This window comes from Ovis canadensis, chromosome 7 (assembly GCF_042477335.2).
Source record: "Ovis canadensis isolate MfBH-ARS-UI-01 breed Bighorn chromosome 7, ARS-UI_OviCan_v2, whole genome shotgun sequence".
Classification (NCBI taxonomy): domain Eukaryota; kingdom Metazoa; phylum Chordata; class Mammalia; order Artiodactyla; family Bovidae; genus Ovis; species Ovis canadensis.
Window position 1 is genome coordinate 103477027 of NC_091251.1, and position 18861 is coordinate 103495887.

The 18861-nt window shown below is 41.5% G+C and overlaps 1 non-coding gene across 1 annotated transcript; it reads right to left on the reverse strand.

Annotated features, from left to right (window-relative positions):
- Positions 1-12644: 12644 nt before the first annotated feature.
- On the reverse strand, positions 12645-12717 carry TRNAK-CUU (transfer RNA lysine (anticodon CUU)). The gene has a single exon. It is a non-coding gene; the product is annotated as a tRNA-Lys (tRNA).
- Between the last annotated feature and the right edge of the window lie 6144 nt (positions 12718-18861).

Here is an 18861-nt window from a genome sequence, read left to right on the forward strand (position 1 = left end):
GATAAAGAGATAAAGAAAGAGACACGGGGTGACCAAGCTTCTTCGAGGGAGGCCCATTACTTTATTCTTCTTGGGGCTTTTATACCCTGAGTTATACATACAGCAAGGTGAAAAATGCAGAGTCAACTCAACATTCCATCAGTATTAACTTTTATCAGTATCAGGTTCCTTCTTGTAAGAGTCTTATTCTCTGTACATCATCTTCTGTTTCAGAGGCCTGTTGATATTCCATGACCTCCTTTTAATAAAGGTTGGTCAGCCAGAATACCAGAACAATGATTTTCCCTTAAAGTGTTTCTTCTTAAATTCTTAGCCTGCGTCACCCTTAAAGTGCAGAGTTACATTTTTATGGAGCAAAGATTCAGCAGGTTACAGCAAAGAAAGAACTTATTAACTCAAAGTCTAATGTTGCTAATGCTCAGCCTATTACTTGTTTTTTCTACATCCTGACTATATGCACTCCCAGGAACACAATGGATAAGGGATGTGAGAACTTGGCAGCAGACACTGCATAGGCTCAACAATGTTGCAAGAGTCTGGATAAAGCTGCCATGTAAGCTAGAATGCTAACAGAGGGTTTGAAACACTCCTTTCATGCCCAGGAGATTTAGAAACTAAAGCCCAATGTTAATTCTTTTGGCCAGGGACAGACCCCTGCTAATGTCAGAAGAGCTGGTGAAAGACATAAAATAATAAGACAGACAGATTCTGGTTCGGGGGTAGATGCTCGAGGAAGTTCAGGGGGTCCCTTGAGTCCTGATCTCGCCTTTGCCCGTCAGGCCTCTTCCTCATGACCTTTGCCATGGGTGGGATTCTCCACGCTGGCTCCCGGCAAGTGTCTTCATTTTCATCATTGGTTGAAATGAACACTCTATACCAGGAAAAAAAAAAGACAAATGCCTTCCTATTTTGGAAAAGAAAAACTCTTTACAGCTTGTTTTGGGATTATTCCAAAGTTTTGCCTTATTTTTAGTTAACTTATACTGTTTTGGTGAGCTATTAGCATAATTATTAAACATGGAGGATTTTCAGAAGGCTCGAATTCCAACCAAGTTTTAATACATACTCAGAAGCTTAGAATGCTTAACTGGAACTTGTCCCAACTTTTGCCTGGTTTGGGACTTTGCAAGCCTCATCTGTTAAGGTGTTTAGCACTTTTACCTAGAATCAATAAATTCAAAGGCAAACAGAAATAAAAAGTGGTTATTAAGCAAAATACAATCAACATTTCATGAAATGTCTAGCTCCAAACTACTTCCACAGTTTTGGAAACATTTTCTTTTTTGAATTGCTATGCATATTTCTGATGCTGATATCAGTTCTTTTGGATTTAAGTCTGAGGTCTGATCATTTTTCAGTTTATGACATCACTAACTCTTCATTTAAATGAGATACCAAAATGGTGGGACCTGATATTACCCATTGCTAATTTGCATCTGCTTTTCATTTTCCTAAAACCAAATAATTGGGGGGAGTGGATGGTGGTTAATGTATTTTAATGTTTATAGAAGCCAGTGCTTGACTTGATTTCTCCAGAAAAGGGGCATTTTTGCCAAGAAGACATCTGGGAGAGATCCATCAGTGATCACAGATTCAAAAAAGCATTCACATATTCTTTTGGAGTTGACAGAGATGTGTGAAAACCTCACACATCTGGAAGACAATCAATCCTTATAGTTAGTCAGCATCTGGAAATGTAACCACCCGAGGTTGACGAAACTGGTGATTAAATGTGATGGAAGTTCACCATCTACAGACAAGTGCAGAGTAACTGCCTGTGAATTATGAGGACATACATGCAGCTTGCATGCTGTAATGAGCCATTAGCACCCAGCTTGCGTGAGCTGGAAAGGCAGCAGAACACTGAGGTTTGTATGGAGATGTTTCCAAAAGTTTTTCCAATGTGCTTTTCTTGCAAAGCAATGTGTAAAAACTGCACCATAAATTCAGACAAAGCAAACCAAAAAGTTTAGCCTCGCTAAGCTTCCTTATTCTTTTCCTTCATGTTTTAACTTGCTGTTTTCATTTTCTGGCTTCATCCTCGTTCTTAAGCCATTCTGTGCGTGAGTGTCAATACCAACATTGATGCTACTTCTCCTGGGTCCTTCTTCAGATGCATTTGATCACCCTTTGAGCAATTTCAAATATCCCATAACAGTAGACAGTATCTACATTCCCTTCTGTTTTAACTACAGAAAATAATTCACTTTGCTTAGGTGACTATTAAATATGACTCCTAAGAAGAACCTAAGTAAGAACAATAAAAGTGATTAGCAGCTTCATTCTCTCCTGTGAATTTTATATTCCATTCTCTTGCTCTTTCTGCCCTTATTTTTTGGTCTAAGTTTTCCCCTAAGATTTTTGTAGCTCAGAAGACTTAGCACCAAACTACATAAAAGATAGGCTGTTTTGACTTTCCTCTTTCTCATCTTTCCTTCCTTAGAACAAGATAATCAGTTGTTTGTAGCTAAATGAGAAAGAAATATGACTTTTCTTACTGAAGCAGAATTTGCTCAAGTAGGAAGAAGTCATTTTGTTGTCTGCCATCCATGGCTAAAGATACTCAGGTTCATCTTCATGAAAGGTATTCCCACTACTTCTTGTTCAACAGAACCTTTACAAAATGCTGCACATGTTTCAGCACTTCCCAGGTAGTAGCACTAGTAGTAAAGAACCCGCCTGCCAATGCAGGAAATATAAGAGACCTGGATTCGATCCCTGGAAGATCCCCTGGAGGAGGGCAGGGCAACCCACTCTAGTATTCTTGACTGGAGAATCCCACAGAGATAGGAACCTGGTAGGCTACAGTCCATAGCGTCACACAGCATTGGACACAACTGAAGTGACCAGGCACGCACGCATAAACACATGTTTCAAGATGAAGAAAGTCAAGTTATCAAAAACTTCAACTGTGTCCTCTGTAAGCCAATTCTAAAAGTGAATCTTTGTGGAGGGTCTTCCATGGAGCAAATTCTCAATTTCATTGAAATAATAGAATTAGTAATCCTATTGATTGTGCTGTTAAAATCAGATTCTCACACCAACAAGTAGAAAAAGAGCACTGCATTGAGAATGAAAAACTCTGTAGAGCTCTCAGAAGTTAGAATGAGCACCACAAACTTGGTAGCTCTTGATAGTATTTTCAACTAGGAGTCTAAAAACTTTCTCTTAAAGGTCAGCAATGAAAGTATTTTCAGCTTATGGGCCACAAAGTTTCCATTGCAGTTCTGTCATTGTGGTGCAAAAGAAACTATAGACAATACTGGACAAAAGAGCATTCCAACAAAATTTTATTTACAAAACATGAGTAACCAGAGGACACAGTGTTTGCTGGTCCCTGATTTAAACACAATATGAAGCATTTAGAGAAAATAGAGAAACATCTTCAAATTACTATAAGGTACTGAGTTAAAACTCCCAAGAAAAAAATGGCTAACACTTTGATCAACAGAACTTTTATTATTCTTTATTGAGGTGTGCCTTTTGGAGTAAGAGAAAGGCAGTTGAGTCAGTTCAGTCACTCAGTCATGTCCAGCTCTTTGCGACCCCATGGACTGCAGCATGCCAGGCTTCCCTGACCATCACCAACTCCTGGAGCTTACTCAAACTCATGTCCATCGAGTCGGTGATGCCATCCAACCATCTCATCCACTGTCATACCCTTCTCCTCCTGCCTTCAATCTTCCCAGCATCAGGATATTTTCTAATGAGTCAGTTCTTCATATCAGGTGGCCAAAGTATTGAAGTTTCAGCTTCAGCATCAGTCTTTCCAATGAATATTCAGGACTGATTTCCATTAGGATGGACTTGTTGGATCTCCTTGCAGTCCAAGGGACTTTCAAGAGTCTTCTGCAACACTACAGTTCAAAAGCATCAATTCTTCAGCGTTCCCTCTTTATAGTCCAACTCTCACACCCATACATGACTACTGGAAAAACCATAGCTTTGACTATATGGACCTTTGTTGGCAAAGTAATGTCTCTGTTTTTAATAAGCTGTCTATATTGGTCATAACTTTTTTTCCAAGGAGCAAGCATCTTTAAATTACATAGCTGTAGTCACCATCTGAAGTGATTTTGGAGCCCCCCAAAATACAATCTATCACTGTTCCCATTGTTTCCCCATCTATTTGCCATGAAGTGATGGGACTGGATGCTATGATTTTTGTTTTCTGAATGTTGAGTTTTACGCAAGCTTTTTCACCCTCTTCTTTCACTTTCATCAAGAGGCTCTTTAGTTCTTTGCTTTCTGCCGTAACTGTGGTGTCATCTGCATATCTGAGGTTATTGATATTTCTCCCGGCAATCTTGATTCCAGCTTGTGCTTCATCTGGCTCGGCATTTTACATGATGCATTCTGCATATAGGTTAAATAAGCAGGGTGACAATATACAGCCTTGACATACTTCTTTCCTGATTTGGAACCAATCTATTGTTCCACGTCCAGTTCTAACCATTGCTTCCTGACCTGCACACAGGTTTCTCAGGAGGCAGGTCAGGTGGTCTGGTATGCCCATCTCTTGAAGAATGTTCCACAGGTTGTTGTGATCTACACAGTCAAAGGCTTTGGCATAGTCAATAAAGCAGAAGCAGGCATTTTTCTGGATCTCTTTTTCTATTTTGATGATCCAGTGAAGAGATCCAAGAGAAAGGCACTGAACCACAGTCATGATGAGTGTAGTTAATTCTCTAATCCTTTGTTATGCTGTCTTCTTTGCTCTTGTTGTTTTTCCTTCTTATCCCAATTTTCTCCTTTACCACTTTCTATAAATTTTTAGGCCTGTGTACATATCACACTCACATATCCATTCAGTAAGAGCACATGGGCTATTTTGATAGACAGCATTTAGTCTCGGCTGATTTTCTTGTAGAACGGGAGTGGAAAAACACTGCAGTCTCAAGAAACAAAGTTTGTTAGCCAACTTACACAGTTTGCATATCTAACGGCAATGAAGAAAGACAGATCTTCATGTCAACACGCTTTTCTGCCACCTCTTCAATGACTGAAATGTCTGCAGTCAATTATGTGACACAACATTGTCTAACTGATGGACTGTATGTGTATGTGAAGCTATTATAATAGATTAGCTCCTATTAAGATAAAACCACTGTGTGGAAAACTCGCTGCCTGCCAAATGCAGGCTTCTACCAAACCATTTGATCAATGTTATAGAGTTTCTAAGCGTTTACACTCAGAAAAGTGGCTGTAGAAATATAGCAGCCTCACATTCAGCACATTTGCCCTCTCTCCTCCTTGCTTCAAGCACATCTGCTGATTTCATGGTTTGACACTTTTTTTTTTTAAAGTCTTGTTAGTGCTGTAGAGTCTGTTGGACCCCATTCAGCCTCCTAGCCTTACACACTAAGTCAACCAAGCTCAGATCAGACTCTGCTAATCTCAGATGACAGCTTCTTACTTATTTATTTATTTTTCCATGTTTTATTTTTCTGGCTGTCCTAGGTCTTTGTTGCTGCATGTGGATCATCTCTAGTTGCGGCAAGTAGGGGCCACTCTCTCTTTGTAGGATGTGCGCTTCTTATTGTGGTTGCTTCTTCTGTTGTGGAGTGTGGGCTCCAGGGCAAGTGGACACAGCAGTTGTGGTGCACGGGTTTAGTTGCCCCGCAGTTTATGATATCTTCTTGGACTAGGGATCAAACCCATATCCCCTGCATTGCAAAGAGGGTTCTTGACCACTGGACCACAGGACCACTGGAGAAGTCCAGATGACATCATCTGAAAATTCTTTTCTGACTCTAAACTTAATAGCTATGCATTTAATTATGAGGTTCAGTGTTCTAATCATCTGTTCACTGTGTAACAGAAAGTGAAAGTGGTAGTTAGTGGCTCAGTCGGGTCTGACTCTTTGTGACCCCATGGATTGTAGCCTGCCAGGCTTTTCTGTCCATGGAATTCTCTGGGCAAGATTACTGGAGTGGGTAGCCATCCCTTCATCCAGGGGATCTTCCTGACCCAGGGAGCGAACCTGGGTCTCTGCATTGCAGGCAGATTCTTTGAGCCACCACAACTCACCCTCAAATTTTGTAGCTTAAAACAGTAACAACATATTATTTTTCTTACATGTCTGTAATTTGGTTGGGAATATGTAAGGCAGTCATTTCTATCCCACTCAGCATCAGCTAAGGCAGCTCAAAGACTGGGGACTGGAATCATCTGAAGGCTTGTTGACTCATACACTTGGCAGCTGATGCTTGCTGTTAGCTAGAACTTTAGCTGCAACTGCTGGCTGGAACATCTCTATGTGGCATTTTCATGTGTCCTGAGCCGCCTTACAACATGATGGCTGGGTTCCCAGGGCAAGCATCTAGATAGAGAGAACCAGGAGGAAGCTATACTGCTTTTATGGGCTAATCATGTAAGTCATGTGGAATCCCTCTTCCCCTGTTCTTTTTGTCAAGGAAATCACAAAGGTCTGCCTAATTCAAGGGAAAAGGAAAAATTGATAGAGGTGTGGTGAGGTGCTGGAAGAGCAAGTGGGACTGGAAATATTGCTGTGGGCTGTTTTTGCAAGATATAATCTGCCACATTTGCATTATAACAAGTGCATATATTTGTGTTTTTTTTTTTAATTTGTTTATTCATTTATTTTTGGCTGTGCTAGGTCTTCGTTGCTGTGCACAGGCTTTCTCTAGTTGCAGCAAGGGGGAGCTACTCTCGTTTCAGTGTGGGGACTTCTCATTGTTATGCCTTCTCTCATGGAGCACGGGCTCTGGACTGTGTAGGCTCAACACGCAGGGTCAGTAGTTGTGGTACACGGGCTTAGTTGCCCCACAACACGTGGAATCTTCCTGGACCAGGGATCAAACCTGTGTCCCCTGCATTGGCTGGTGGTTTCTTAACCACTGGGCCACCAAGTAAGCCTGACAAGTGCTCGTATTTGAATGGAACTGCTGTGGAATAGATGTGCTAATATCACTGTTTGGGAACTCATCTGCCTCATCAATAATTTAAAAAGAAAAAAAAAAGTGAGTCTATATCCCAAAGTCTCTGCTTAATATCCCTCTGTGCCTTATTTCATTTAATCTCCATCATTACAGATAAAGAAACTGAGGTAGGCGGAGTTCAAGTTACTTACATAAGCTCTCATAGCAGGCAAATGTGCCAAGGCTAGTGGACTTCAGAATCAAGTCTGTCCAGTTCCAAAGGTCATATCTTCTGCTACCCTGTAGTGTTCCACACATAAAACTCTTGTTCTCATGCTTTAGTTTTATTTTTTGTTGTTGGACAAGGGTGAAATTCAGATGAGGTTTCAGGTGGTACTTAAAAGGGAGGACAATTGCCAAATAGTTTACCTCCTGAAATGATTCTATATCTAAAATTGGTCTTTGAAAATTAGTCAACAAGACTTGATAGTTAATATCCATTTTTTTTTCTCTTGCACTAGAGAAAGCAAAGCAGGATGATAGCCTGGCTGTTATTGGGAGCTAAGGATTAGGGAAAATGCTGAAGCATGTCTCTGATTAATAGCTGATGGCATGTACGACCACAGTGTGACTGTAAAATTATGAGGCAGTTCTCCAAGGGTTAATGATTACTAAGGGTGTAAAATGTCCTTAGAGTTAGATATGAGGACATGGAAGAGTGGATCAAAGCTGGCCAGGGGTCTGGACTGGAAAGGAGTCAAGGAGCTGCTGCCTAAGGTCGGGTTTCTGTGTGGGCCAGGCCCATGTAAGAGAATGGAGTGTCTTTTCTGGGACTTCCTTGGTGGTCCAGTGGTTAAGAATCCGTCTTACAATGTAGAGGACGTGGGTTTGATCCCTGGTTGGGGAGCTAAGATCTGACATACTGCAGAGCAGCAAAGCCCGTACACCACAACTACTGAACCTGCATGCTCTGGAGCCCGTGTGCCACCCAAAAGATCCGCAACTAAGAGCTGGCTCAGCCAAATAAATAAATACATCTTTTAAAAAATATTTGTCCCCAGATTTGGTTCTTTTACCAAATTTATGTGTTAGGCCTGCCTGCCAGCTTACCAAGTTTTAAGGAGAAGCCTTTGTGAGGGCTCTCTGCCTACACAAGGTTACCCTTTAATGACTGCTTACCCCATTCATTCAGTAAAAACAAACAACAAAACCCAAAATGTAGTTAACTTGATCCACTATTTTTTTTTTTTAACATATTTGGCCCTGACTTGATCCAACCATCTGTGTTATGGCATCATGTGAACATAACCTTATAAGGATTCACCTCTTGTCCTCTGCCTTCCCCCCTTCCCCCAACACACACATTAGCTGTAAAGAAATCTATGGTTGTTTAGGAAAGTTACTATAGGAAATTTTATTTTTTGTTAACAGTGGGGTAGCTATTAAAAGACCCATCTGGGTCTGGTTGACAAAAGATTTTGCCTTGCTGTCTGCAACAACACACTGCCTTACTACAAATGGTCTCCCAAAGAAAATTTGTAAGTCATAGCTGTGAGATTTCTCTTTTTCGTGTGCTTGCAACAATTTCAGTTGCTTCCAGCTCAACATCTGGAAGCACATTTGGCTTCATAGTTGGAAAATAAATTAGCATCCCAGATCATGAACGAGGGACTGACCTTGCACTGGACTGCAGCAGCCATGCCTTCCGTTGATAGACTAGTCTTCCTTGGCTATGGGGAAAAGAGCTGGAAAGCATCTCTTTTCTGGCATTAGTGCCGTCTCTCAGAACAGGCTGAGTCTGCTCACAGTAAACTGGACATTTGCCCGAGGACATGGGGCAAAAGATGACACTAATTGAAAGTTGGCATCTTGAAAAACATTGTCGGAGTCATCTCCTGCAGGAAGATAACCCTTACCTTGTGCCAGTACTGAACTGTGGGCTCCATGGACCTGCCTGTGTCTGCTCACACCTGTTCCAACACGGATGCCAAGAAATGGGGGATCAGGAGGAAGCAGACACACAGAGCCTTTGGGAAGCTGCAGAAGTCACCAGGCCCTTTGAAAGTCCTCTGGAATTGTAATAGTTTGGACAAGGAGGGTATGCCCTATATAGATGTATTTGGCTGTGGTCACGAGCATTGAGAATCCCATATTAAGCACCAATCTGAACAGACTGAACAGCGAAGGAAAAAAAAAGGCTTAAGAAACCAGAAACAGACACAGTGAGACAGAAAGTCTACCTTACCAGTAAGTTTTATTTTTATTGAAACATTTTCTTTTTCAGCTAGAGGTGATATAAAAATATGGAGGTGGAAGTACATTGCATTAATATAAATAAATAGGCTTGTACACGCTAGTATCTTTTGCTATTTAATAGCTTGGGGCAGATTATAAGTCAGATCATGGCCCAAGAAATGTAAGTTGTATGCACATATAAAACCTGATGTCACAATTAGCATAAAGTGAAAGTTGCTCAGCTATGTTCGACTCTTTGGGAGCCCATGGACTATACAGTCCATGGAATCCTCCATGGCCAGAGTACTGGACTGGACCGCCATTCCCTTCTCCAGGGGATCTTCCCAACCCAGGGATCAAACCCAGGTCTCCCACACTACAGGCAGATTCTTTACCAGCTGAGCCACCAAGGAAGCCCAAGAATACTGGAGTGGGTAGCCTATCCCTTCTCCAGTGGATAACCACATTCTCCTGCATTGCGGATGGATTCTTTACCAGCTGAGCTACCAGGGAAGCCCAGTTAGCGTAAAAGAGGGTGTTCATCCTAACTGTGAGATATAAAGTGATTACACTTTGTGATCAAACCTCTCTTATTTTATTCATCTTCTTACCTTTCTCTCATCAAGGGATCCCAAGACTTTTAGTTACATGGGGCTGAATCAGGTGAAGAAACAGATAGGAGGAATAGATACAGATGTGTCTTTGTAGCCAGGAGAGATACCACTTCTTTGTCAGTATGGCATGGTAATTCCTTTTGTCACCGCTCATTTAGTTCCACAGAAGTTTATTAGGATCCAGTCTGTAGTCAGACTCTGTGTGCTAAGCACTTGGGATACAAAATATTTAGGCTCCTTTTAGCTCTTGTCCAGATTATTGCACTTGCCTCTTAGTTAGGGATCTTGCTTTTGGGTCTCATTACACTTTTTCCCAACTTGCTCTTCAAATTCTAGATTAAGTCCTCATGGTAAAATATAAATTCCATTACTTTAGTTCCATGAGTAAAATTCTTTAGTGGTCATCAGTTGCCTCATGATACAGTCCTAGCTCCTTGGCAGGACAGTGATGACAGTCTGCTGTCTGGCCACCACTCAGCAGCCTCTGAGGTGTGTTTAACTGAGCACAGTTAAACAGAACTACTTGGAATTACTGGAAAGCCCCTTGTGCTTTCTTATCTTTAGGTCTTTGCAAAAAGTGCTCTCTCAACCTGGATTGCCTTCTGCCTCTCTGCATGTGGTCAGTGGCTACTCACCTTTCCTGCCTTCATAGAAATACCACTTCCTTTGGAGAGCTTTCCATAACTTTCCTTCTACGCTGCTGCAGCGCCCATCAGCTTAATCAAGCAACCATCTCTTGTTAAATACTGATTTATTTTATCATTCACTGGTACATTTATCACTCCCTTACGTCTCTCTAGAGTAGTTAAGTCTTTGATTAAAATATGATAAATCTGTACACTCCTGCTCTTTGTTTTGTCAGTGTCTTGTATACACACCATCAATTTTACAGCTGTGTGCATATTCTCATACTTATTTAGCACTTTCTGTGGCCAAGAATAGTTTTTCACTTATTGTTATTTAATCTTCAAAACAATTCAAGGTAGCAGTTATTACTGCCATCATCTCATTTTTGGCTACATTTAATTGGTTTCCTCAGATGTTTAGAATAGCAGATTATAAGACTTAAATCCCGATCTCTAAGACATCAGAACCTATTTGACTCTCTCTTAAGACACAGTATAATAAGTTCCTTTTCTCTGTCTCCCCTCCTTTAATTCTAAATTTTCCGAAGTTAGGAATAATGTTTTTATCAGAGTTACATTTCTACAGTGGTGACTTCCCTGGCAGCTCAGATGGTAAAGAATCCTCCTGCAGTGCAGGAGACATGGGTTCGGGTTGGGAAGATGCCCTGGAGAAGGGCATGGCAACCCACTCCAGTGCTCTTGCCTGCAGAATTCCATGGACAGAGGAGCCTGGCAGGTTACAGTCCATGGGGTCACAAGAGTTGGACATGACTGAGTGGCTAACACACAGCTCCAGTACAGGCTTCCCAGGTGGCCCTAGTGGTAAAGAACCCACCTGCCAATGCAGGCCATATAAGAGAGGCAGGTTGGATCCCTGGGTGGGGAAGGTCCTCTGGAGGAGGGCATGGCAACCCACTCCAGTATTCCTGCCTGGAGAATCCTATGGACAGAGGAGCCTGGTGGGCTACAGTCCACGGGGTTGTAAAGAGTTGGACATGACTGAAATGACTTCACACATATGCACAGCTCCAGTACATAGTACAATGTCTTTCATGCAACTCATTTTGAGAACACAGAGATAGGATGGGTAGGCCTTTGCACCTAGCCTTAAGTTGCTCAGAGAACTAGAAGGCAGACCCCTAAAGTGCTGATTTTGATATAAAGAGATAAATGGACTATTATAGATAGGCATAGATTAGTATGAAAGTGAGGAGGAGGGATATAGAGCCCACGCTTCAAGTGCCTGGTCTACTAAAAGAGGTAATGCTTGAACTGAATATAAACACACTTAACTTCTTAGAAGCACTTCCACTAAATGTGTATCTAGGGAGAAATTCAAGTACTATACTAGTCTTCATGACACAAAATTAAAGATAACCTGCAGCCATATTTTTGAAGCATATAGCATGTGGCAGAGGAGGTGTGGAGTTATTGGTTATATTTTGTAAAAAATAAAACAATGCTATAAGCCAATTTACCATTGTTAAATTGCTGTTAAAAGTGGTAATGTGTTAGAGTCAAGGGTTAGATTTAAAATTTTTGACTTGGCATTTTTCATGTGACAAGAGATTGCTGGAATCTTTTTGAATAAAAACTCTGTCTTCAAGTACTGTGAACTTGAACCTCTCCCCTCAATTTTGTCAAAATTTTGAAGTACATAGGAACATTACCATTTCTATAATAGCCAGACTAAAAAGTCTGTTTAGAAACTACCTTCGTAACCTCTTGTCCTCATTCTTTTCATCTTTACAGAGCAGAGGCTGGGTTGAAGACTCCTGAAGGATCTTTCCAGCTGTAGCAGACTCTGATCTTCAGTTTTGTCAATTATTTATTCTGAACACATAGTAAAGTGTCCACTGTTTTAATAAATACAGGTCATCATATTTTGAAAAGAAAAGTAGTATTACAGATCAGGTGCTTACAACTTTGAGTTAAACTTCAAGCACTTCTAGAAAGTGAAAGTGAAAGTCACTCAGTAGTGTCTGACTCTTTGCAACCCCATGGACTGTATAGTCGGTGGAATTCTCTAGGCCAGAATACTGGAGCGGGTAGCCTTTCCCTTTCTTCAGGGGATCCTCCCAACCCAGGGATTGAACCCAGGTCTCCCACAATGCAAGAAGATTCTTTACAAGCTGAGCTACTAGGGAAGCCCAAGAATATTGGAATGGGTAGCCTATCACTTCTCCAGGGGATCTTCCAATCCAGAAATCGAACACAGGTCTCCCTCATTGCAAGCAGATTCTTTACCAGCTGAGCTACAAGGGAAGCCCCAAATGTTGAAGAGCAACTGCTCAATGTGGGCCTTGAACCCACGGCCCTGGGATTAAGAGTCCCATGCTCTACTGACTGAGCTAGCCAGGCAGTCAAGCATTTCTCATCTGAGTTCAAAAGAGCTCCTAAATTTTCTATGTGACTCAGGGAACTCAAATCAGGTCTCTGTGACAACCTAGAGATGTGGGATGGGATGGGAGGTTTAAGACTGAGAGGACAGATGTATAGCTGCAGTTGATATGTGTTGATGTATGACACAAACAAGCACAATATTATAAAGCAACTATCCTTCAGTTAAAAATAAACATTTTTAAAAAATAGACAAGAGCTCCTGAGATGTATACCTGGTTTCTGAGGATGGTCTTTGACACCTGTGTTAAAGTGAAGGTTGCTGTCCTTGGTGCTGACAGTGATGTCTGCATAGATGCTCTTTGAGTAAGAATGTGTGAGACAGAGAAAGAGAGGGAGAGAGGGTGGAAGGAAATGGGGGAGGTGGGGAGAGAATATGAGTGGGGCAGAGGGAGAGTTGGGTAAGACACAGAAAAAAAGTCTCCCATTTAACGAGGAAGCATCGTTTTTATTCTGCTAAAATCATGTAGGGAAGCTTCAGAGATTTTTCTGGGATTCTCCATTATTTGATCTGCATCTTTTTAAACTATGACTGAATTTTTATGTAAGAGGTTAAGAATGGTTCCCTCTTAGTGTTTCATTTTCCACATTGATTTCACAGTTTGCCGTAAAATAACCTTCGTATGTATGTTCTGTCAGGGAGTTTCTTCCTAATATTTTCCGTAAACTTAAATACTCATTTTACATTATTCCTTTGTGTTCTCCCCTTCACAGACAAGGAAGAGATCAGTTCAGTTTCTATGAACTTAAAAATAAATCAAGTTGTGATTAACCTATTTTCATAACTGGAAAATAGTCTACTTCCTTTCCTCCTGTATAGCAAAGTGTCTGTTCCTCTTGTTCTTACTAACAACCAAAATTCCTTGGGCTGATGGTATTATTTGTTGTACAGCACGGAAGAATACTATGAGCCACTATCTTTCTTGCTTTCTCTCTCTCTCTCTTTTAAAGTATTACGAAGCTTTTGCCTCGTCTCTCCATTTTCCTATCATTTCACTGATCATATGTCAGCATATTCCACACCAGGTACTGCGTTTCGACCAGTTTACTTTATTTCCTTTTTAACCTTCCTTATACAACTCACAGGCTTCCCTGATGGCTCAGTGGGTAAAGAATATGCCCGTAATACAGGAGACATGGCAGGTATGGGTTCAACCCCTGGGTTGGTAAGATCCCCCCGGAGAAGGAAGTGGCAACCCACCCCAGTATTCTTGTCTGGGAAATCCCATGGACAGAGGAACCTGGTGGGCTACAGTCCAAAGGGTCAAAAAGCATTGGACACGACAGGGTGACTAAGTACATACACATACAACTCACAGTTTTCCCCCCAATTCTTTCCCAGTTATCTTAGAGACATTTATCTCCCTCTGTTTGTTCCCCTTGTGAGAAAAAGAGGCTAATCAATACTATTCAGTATAAGAGTATTGCTAGCAATATCTCTATAGTAAAGGGAATGAGAGCTAGAAACTTTGATGTGGAATTAAGGAGAATAAAGAACCAGTGCCTTGAACTTATAAACCCACCAAAAATACATTCAGAACCTTTAAGAGTCAACATTTTCTTCCTTATCTTTCTCTACATAAATTTACTTTCACCAAAGAACAAAAAGTTTGATTTTTCTACTTTGTTTCCCCCCCCCTTTTTTTTGGCATTTCAGTCATATTGTCTGCTACAATTTTTTTCTAATGCCATTGTATAATATGTCAGTTTTAACTAAGGTTAAAAAAGCTCTTGTGAACTGGACCCTTAAGATGATGTATAACATTTCATTATGTTTTTGAGGACAAAGCAGTTGGCATATAACTTTTGGAAAATACTCATTTTCATCATGGGGCCTCTCTATTAATTTCTTAGGCTTGATGGATTTTATTAAATGTTTCACTGCCATCCATTTATTTTTAAAACCAAGTGCCTACTTTTTTTTGCATCAAACAAATAACCATCTTGGTAGGTTTTTATTTATTCACATTCCAGTCTTTAATATTCCTTCAAGTTCACATGGCAGTTATTCATGGCCGTTATGAATAGAGTGCCTCGGACAGAGCTATTTAAGAAATAGTTGCTTGTGCTACAGTGTGTGTTAGTTGCTCAGTTCAGTTCAGTTCAGTTCAGTCGCTCAGTCGTGTCCGACTCTTTGCGACCCCATGAATCTCAGCACGCCAGGCCTCCCTGTCCATCACCAACTCCCAGAGTTCACTCAGACTCACATCCATCAAGTCAGTGATGCCATCCAGCCATCTCATCCTCTGTTGTCCCCTTCTCCTCCTGCCCCCAATCCCTCCCAGCATCAGAGTGTTCTCCAATGAGAACTCTTTGCATGAGGTGGCCAAAGTACTGGAGTTTCAGCTTTAGCATCATTCCTTCCAAAGAAATCCCAGGGCTGATCTCCTTCAGAATGGACTGATTGGATCTCCTTACAGTCCAAGGGACTCTCAAGAGTCTTCTCCAACACCACAGTTCAAAAGCATCAATTCTTCAGTGCTCAGCCTTCTTCACAGTCCAACTTTCACATCCATACATGACCACTGGGAAAACCATAGCCTTGACTAAATGGACCTTAGTCAGCAAAGTAATGTCTCTGCTTTTGAATATGCTATCTAGGCTGGCCATAACTTTTCTTCCAAGGAGTAAGCATCTTTTAATTTCATGGCTGCAGTCACCATCTGCAGTGATTTTGGAGCCCCCAAAAATAAAGTCTGACACTGTTTCCACTGTTTCCCCATCTATTTCCCATGAAGTGATGGGACTGGATGCCGTGATCTTCATTTTCTGAATGTTGAGCTTTAAGCCAACTTTTTCACTCTCCTCTTTCACTTTCATCAAGAGGCTTTTGAGTTCCTCTTTACTTTCTGCCATAAGGGTGGTGTCATCTGCATATCTGAGGTTATTGATATTTCTCCCGGCAATCTTGATTCCAGCTTGTGTTTCTTCCAGTCCAGCATTTCTCATGATGTACTCTGCATAGAAGTTAAATAAGCAGGGTGACAATATACAGCCTTGATGTACTCCTTTTCCTATTTGGAACCAGTCTGTTGTTCCATGTCCAGTTCTAACTGTTGCTTCCTGACCTGCATACAGGTTTCTCAAGAGGCAGGTCAGGTGGTCTGGTATTCCCATCGCTCTCAGAATTTTCCACAGTTGCTCAGTCGAGTCCAACTCTTTGCAAGACCATGGACTGTAGCCTGCCAGGCTCCTCTGTCCATGGAATTCTCCAGGAAAGAATACTGGAGTGGGTTGCCATGTCCTTCTCCAGGGTATCTACTCCACTCAGGGATCAAACCTGGGTCTCCCCCATTGCAGGCAGGCTCTTTACCATCTGAGCTACCTGGGAAACCCTTGTGCTACAGTAGGGGGTACCAGATGAGCACACATAATTATGAGACTGAATTAACTCAGTTAGTTGAATTATGGCAGAGGTGTAAAGTGTCATGGGCATCCCTGGCAGCTCAGTGGTAAAGAACCCAGTTGCAAATGCAGGAAAACCGGGTTCAGCTCCTGGGTTGGGAGGACCCCCTGGAGAAGGACATGGCAACTTGCTCCAGCATTCTTGCCTGGGAAATTCCATGGACAGAGGCGCCTGGTGGACTACACAGTACACGGGATCACAAAGAGCTGGACATGACTGAGTGACTAACACTTTCACTCCCCATGGAAGTGAATGGTAACAAGCCTGAACTCTGATGATCACATTGGTGGTGCTCAAGTCCTGGTTTAATCTACTTCCATGTCTAACCCTTTTGATTGTCACTAGGACTCTATCAGGGGCTTCCCTGGTGGCTCAGTTGTAAAGAGCCCACCAGCAAATGCAGCAAATCTGGGTTTGATCCCCTGGATTGGGAAAGATCCTCTGGAGGAAGGCATGGCAACCCACTCCAGTACTCTTGCCTGGAGAATTCCATGGAATTCCTGGTGGGCTACCATCCATGGGGTCACACAGGGTCAGACATGATTGAAGCAGCTAAGAAGCAGCAGCAGCAGGGCTCTGTTAGGTACGTATAATTATTTCTATCATCCCTGTTTCAAAGGAGGTAAATGAGATCTACATAAATTAAATGATTTTCCCTAAGAATATGGTTTATAAGAGATAGAGCAAGGACTTGAACTCAGATTTGTTTAGCATTGAAGCCCAGGTTGTTGTTGTTGTTGTTGTTGTTTTGATGTGGATCATTTTTAAAGTCTTTATTGAATTTGTTACAGTTTTGGTTTTCTGGCTTCGAGGCATATGGGATCCTAGTTACCCAATCAGGGGCCTAACTCACCCACTGTGTTGAAAGGTAAAGTCTTAACCACTGGTCACCAAGGAAGCCTCTAAAGCCCAGATCTTTACCTACTCTTATACTCTTGCTTCCTGCCCTATTTTATTTTGATTATTGAGTAGGATAGACACTTACCTCAATGGTTTTGATTCCCAGGTAGAAGACTAGGGTAGACATTAAACTATACACTTTATGGGGGCATGCACCATGTGTATTCTAAGCTGGAACCCCAGCTTACTTGATACTCATAAGGCTCTTAAATTTGTAAAAATGAAGGCTGAGCTGAAGTAACAAAGAAACTCCAAAACATAGATGTTTAGTTCTTTCTCACAAATAGTCCATGGCAGGTAGGTAGCCTCGACTTTTTCATTTTTAACAAGCAGACAAAATAACAACAAAAGTCCAGGTTAAGGGCTTTTTTTTTTTTAATGCCAAAGTTGCCTTTGTCACTTCCATTAAGTCTCCATTAGTGCCAACTTAGGTCACCTCCCTTCCCTAGACGATGGGTGAGACAATTTAGATTTTAACTGGACAGCTACTTTCTCAGGGAAGGGAGGAGATTAGATTTGTGGGTACCACCAGCAGTTTCCATTACAGTGCTCAATGAACATTTATTGAGTGAGTAAATGAAAAAAATCAAAGCCTGTAAAGAAGCATGAGCCCCAATGAGACCAAGACAAAGATGTTAGCTTGATCCACCAGCTTAGAGACTCATTTCAGTGCGCCAGTATGTCTTTCCAGCTAATTCTTGCAAAACCACATCTTTAGTCGTAGCCACCTAGTGTATGTATCACTTCCCTGTAATGTTTGCCTTTAATCTATGACTGTCAACTTTTCTCTTAAATGTCAGAATGGGATCGAAGCCAGAGAAGAGTTTATGTGAGCTCTGTGGATTGTACCGCTCTCTTAAGGGAGATAAGGGACAGGTCATACAGCACTTATCTGCACCACCTGTCAGGGACTCTTCATCTTGGGGCAGGGAGACTGTTAGCTGGTTATTTGTGATCTTCTTTCACAGCTGCCTTGGCATTAGAAGAGAGTATCTCTGACACAGGCAAAAATGTGGCTGCAGTTCTCCTAAAAGACATTTTCTACCTTTGGGCTTCTAGACTCCATCAGATCAATATCCTAGCTGAGAACTCTATCCTAGCAGCTTCTTCTTTTCTGCAATGTAACACTTTCCTTGTTTCATTAGAGTGTTTTCACGGCCCCTGTAGGGGCATGTATTGTATGATGCTTGACTGGTAGCAGATAATTCATCCCACACGGTGTGTGACCATTTTTCTTTGTTGCCTAAGGGTATGGTAGATCCTTATTAATTTCACTGAGTCAACAGCCAGAATTACAGTAGACTTTGTGAATGCAGAAGAGAAAAAGCTACAGGTCAGGGGCAGGAGTCAGTGAAGTCATATTCTTCCAAACTTACCAAGAACGTTTCTCTCTCACTTGCAAGGCTGACCAAAAAAAAAAAAAAGTGCTGCTGAAACCTCATATCTCTTTAAGCTCTTTCATTCCTAAGAGCTTAAAGTAACTCTGCAGACCTACATCTCATTTATTTTCACGACATCCCTGTGGAGTCAGAAGCTAGTTTTTCTTTTATTGTCCAGAGGAAAGGCAATGCCCTAAGAAGTCAAATGACTTGTGTTCAAGGTCAAAAAAAATAAGTCAAGTTGTAAAGCCAGTGCTTGAAATCAGGTTTCTGACTTGTCACCTAGTGGCTGCTTTAAGAAAACAGAGACGCTATGTATGATATAGCGAGGTTCAGATGTGGAAATTTTCTGTAGTTCACAGGTTTAAAACAATGTTTTTGATGACTTGGCAGTATTCAATGCTGTGATCTGTTCTCATT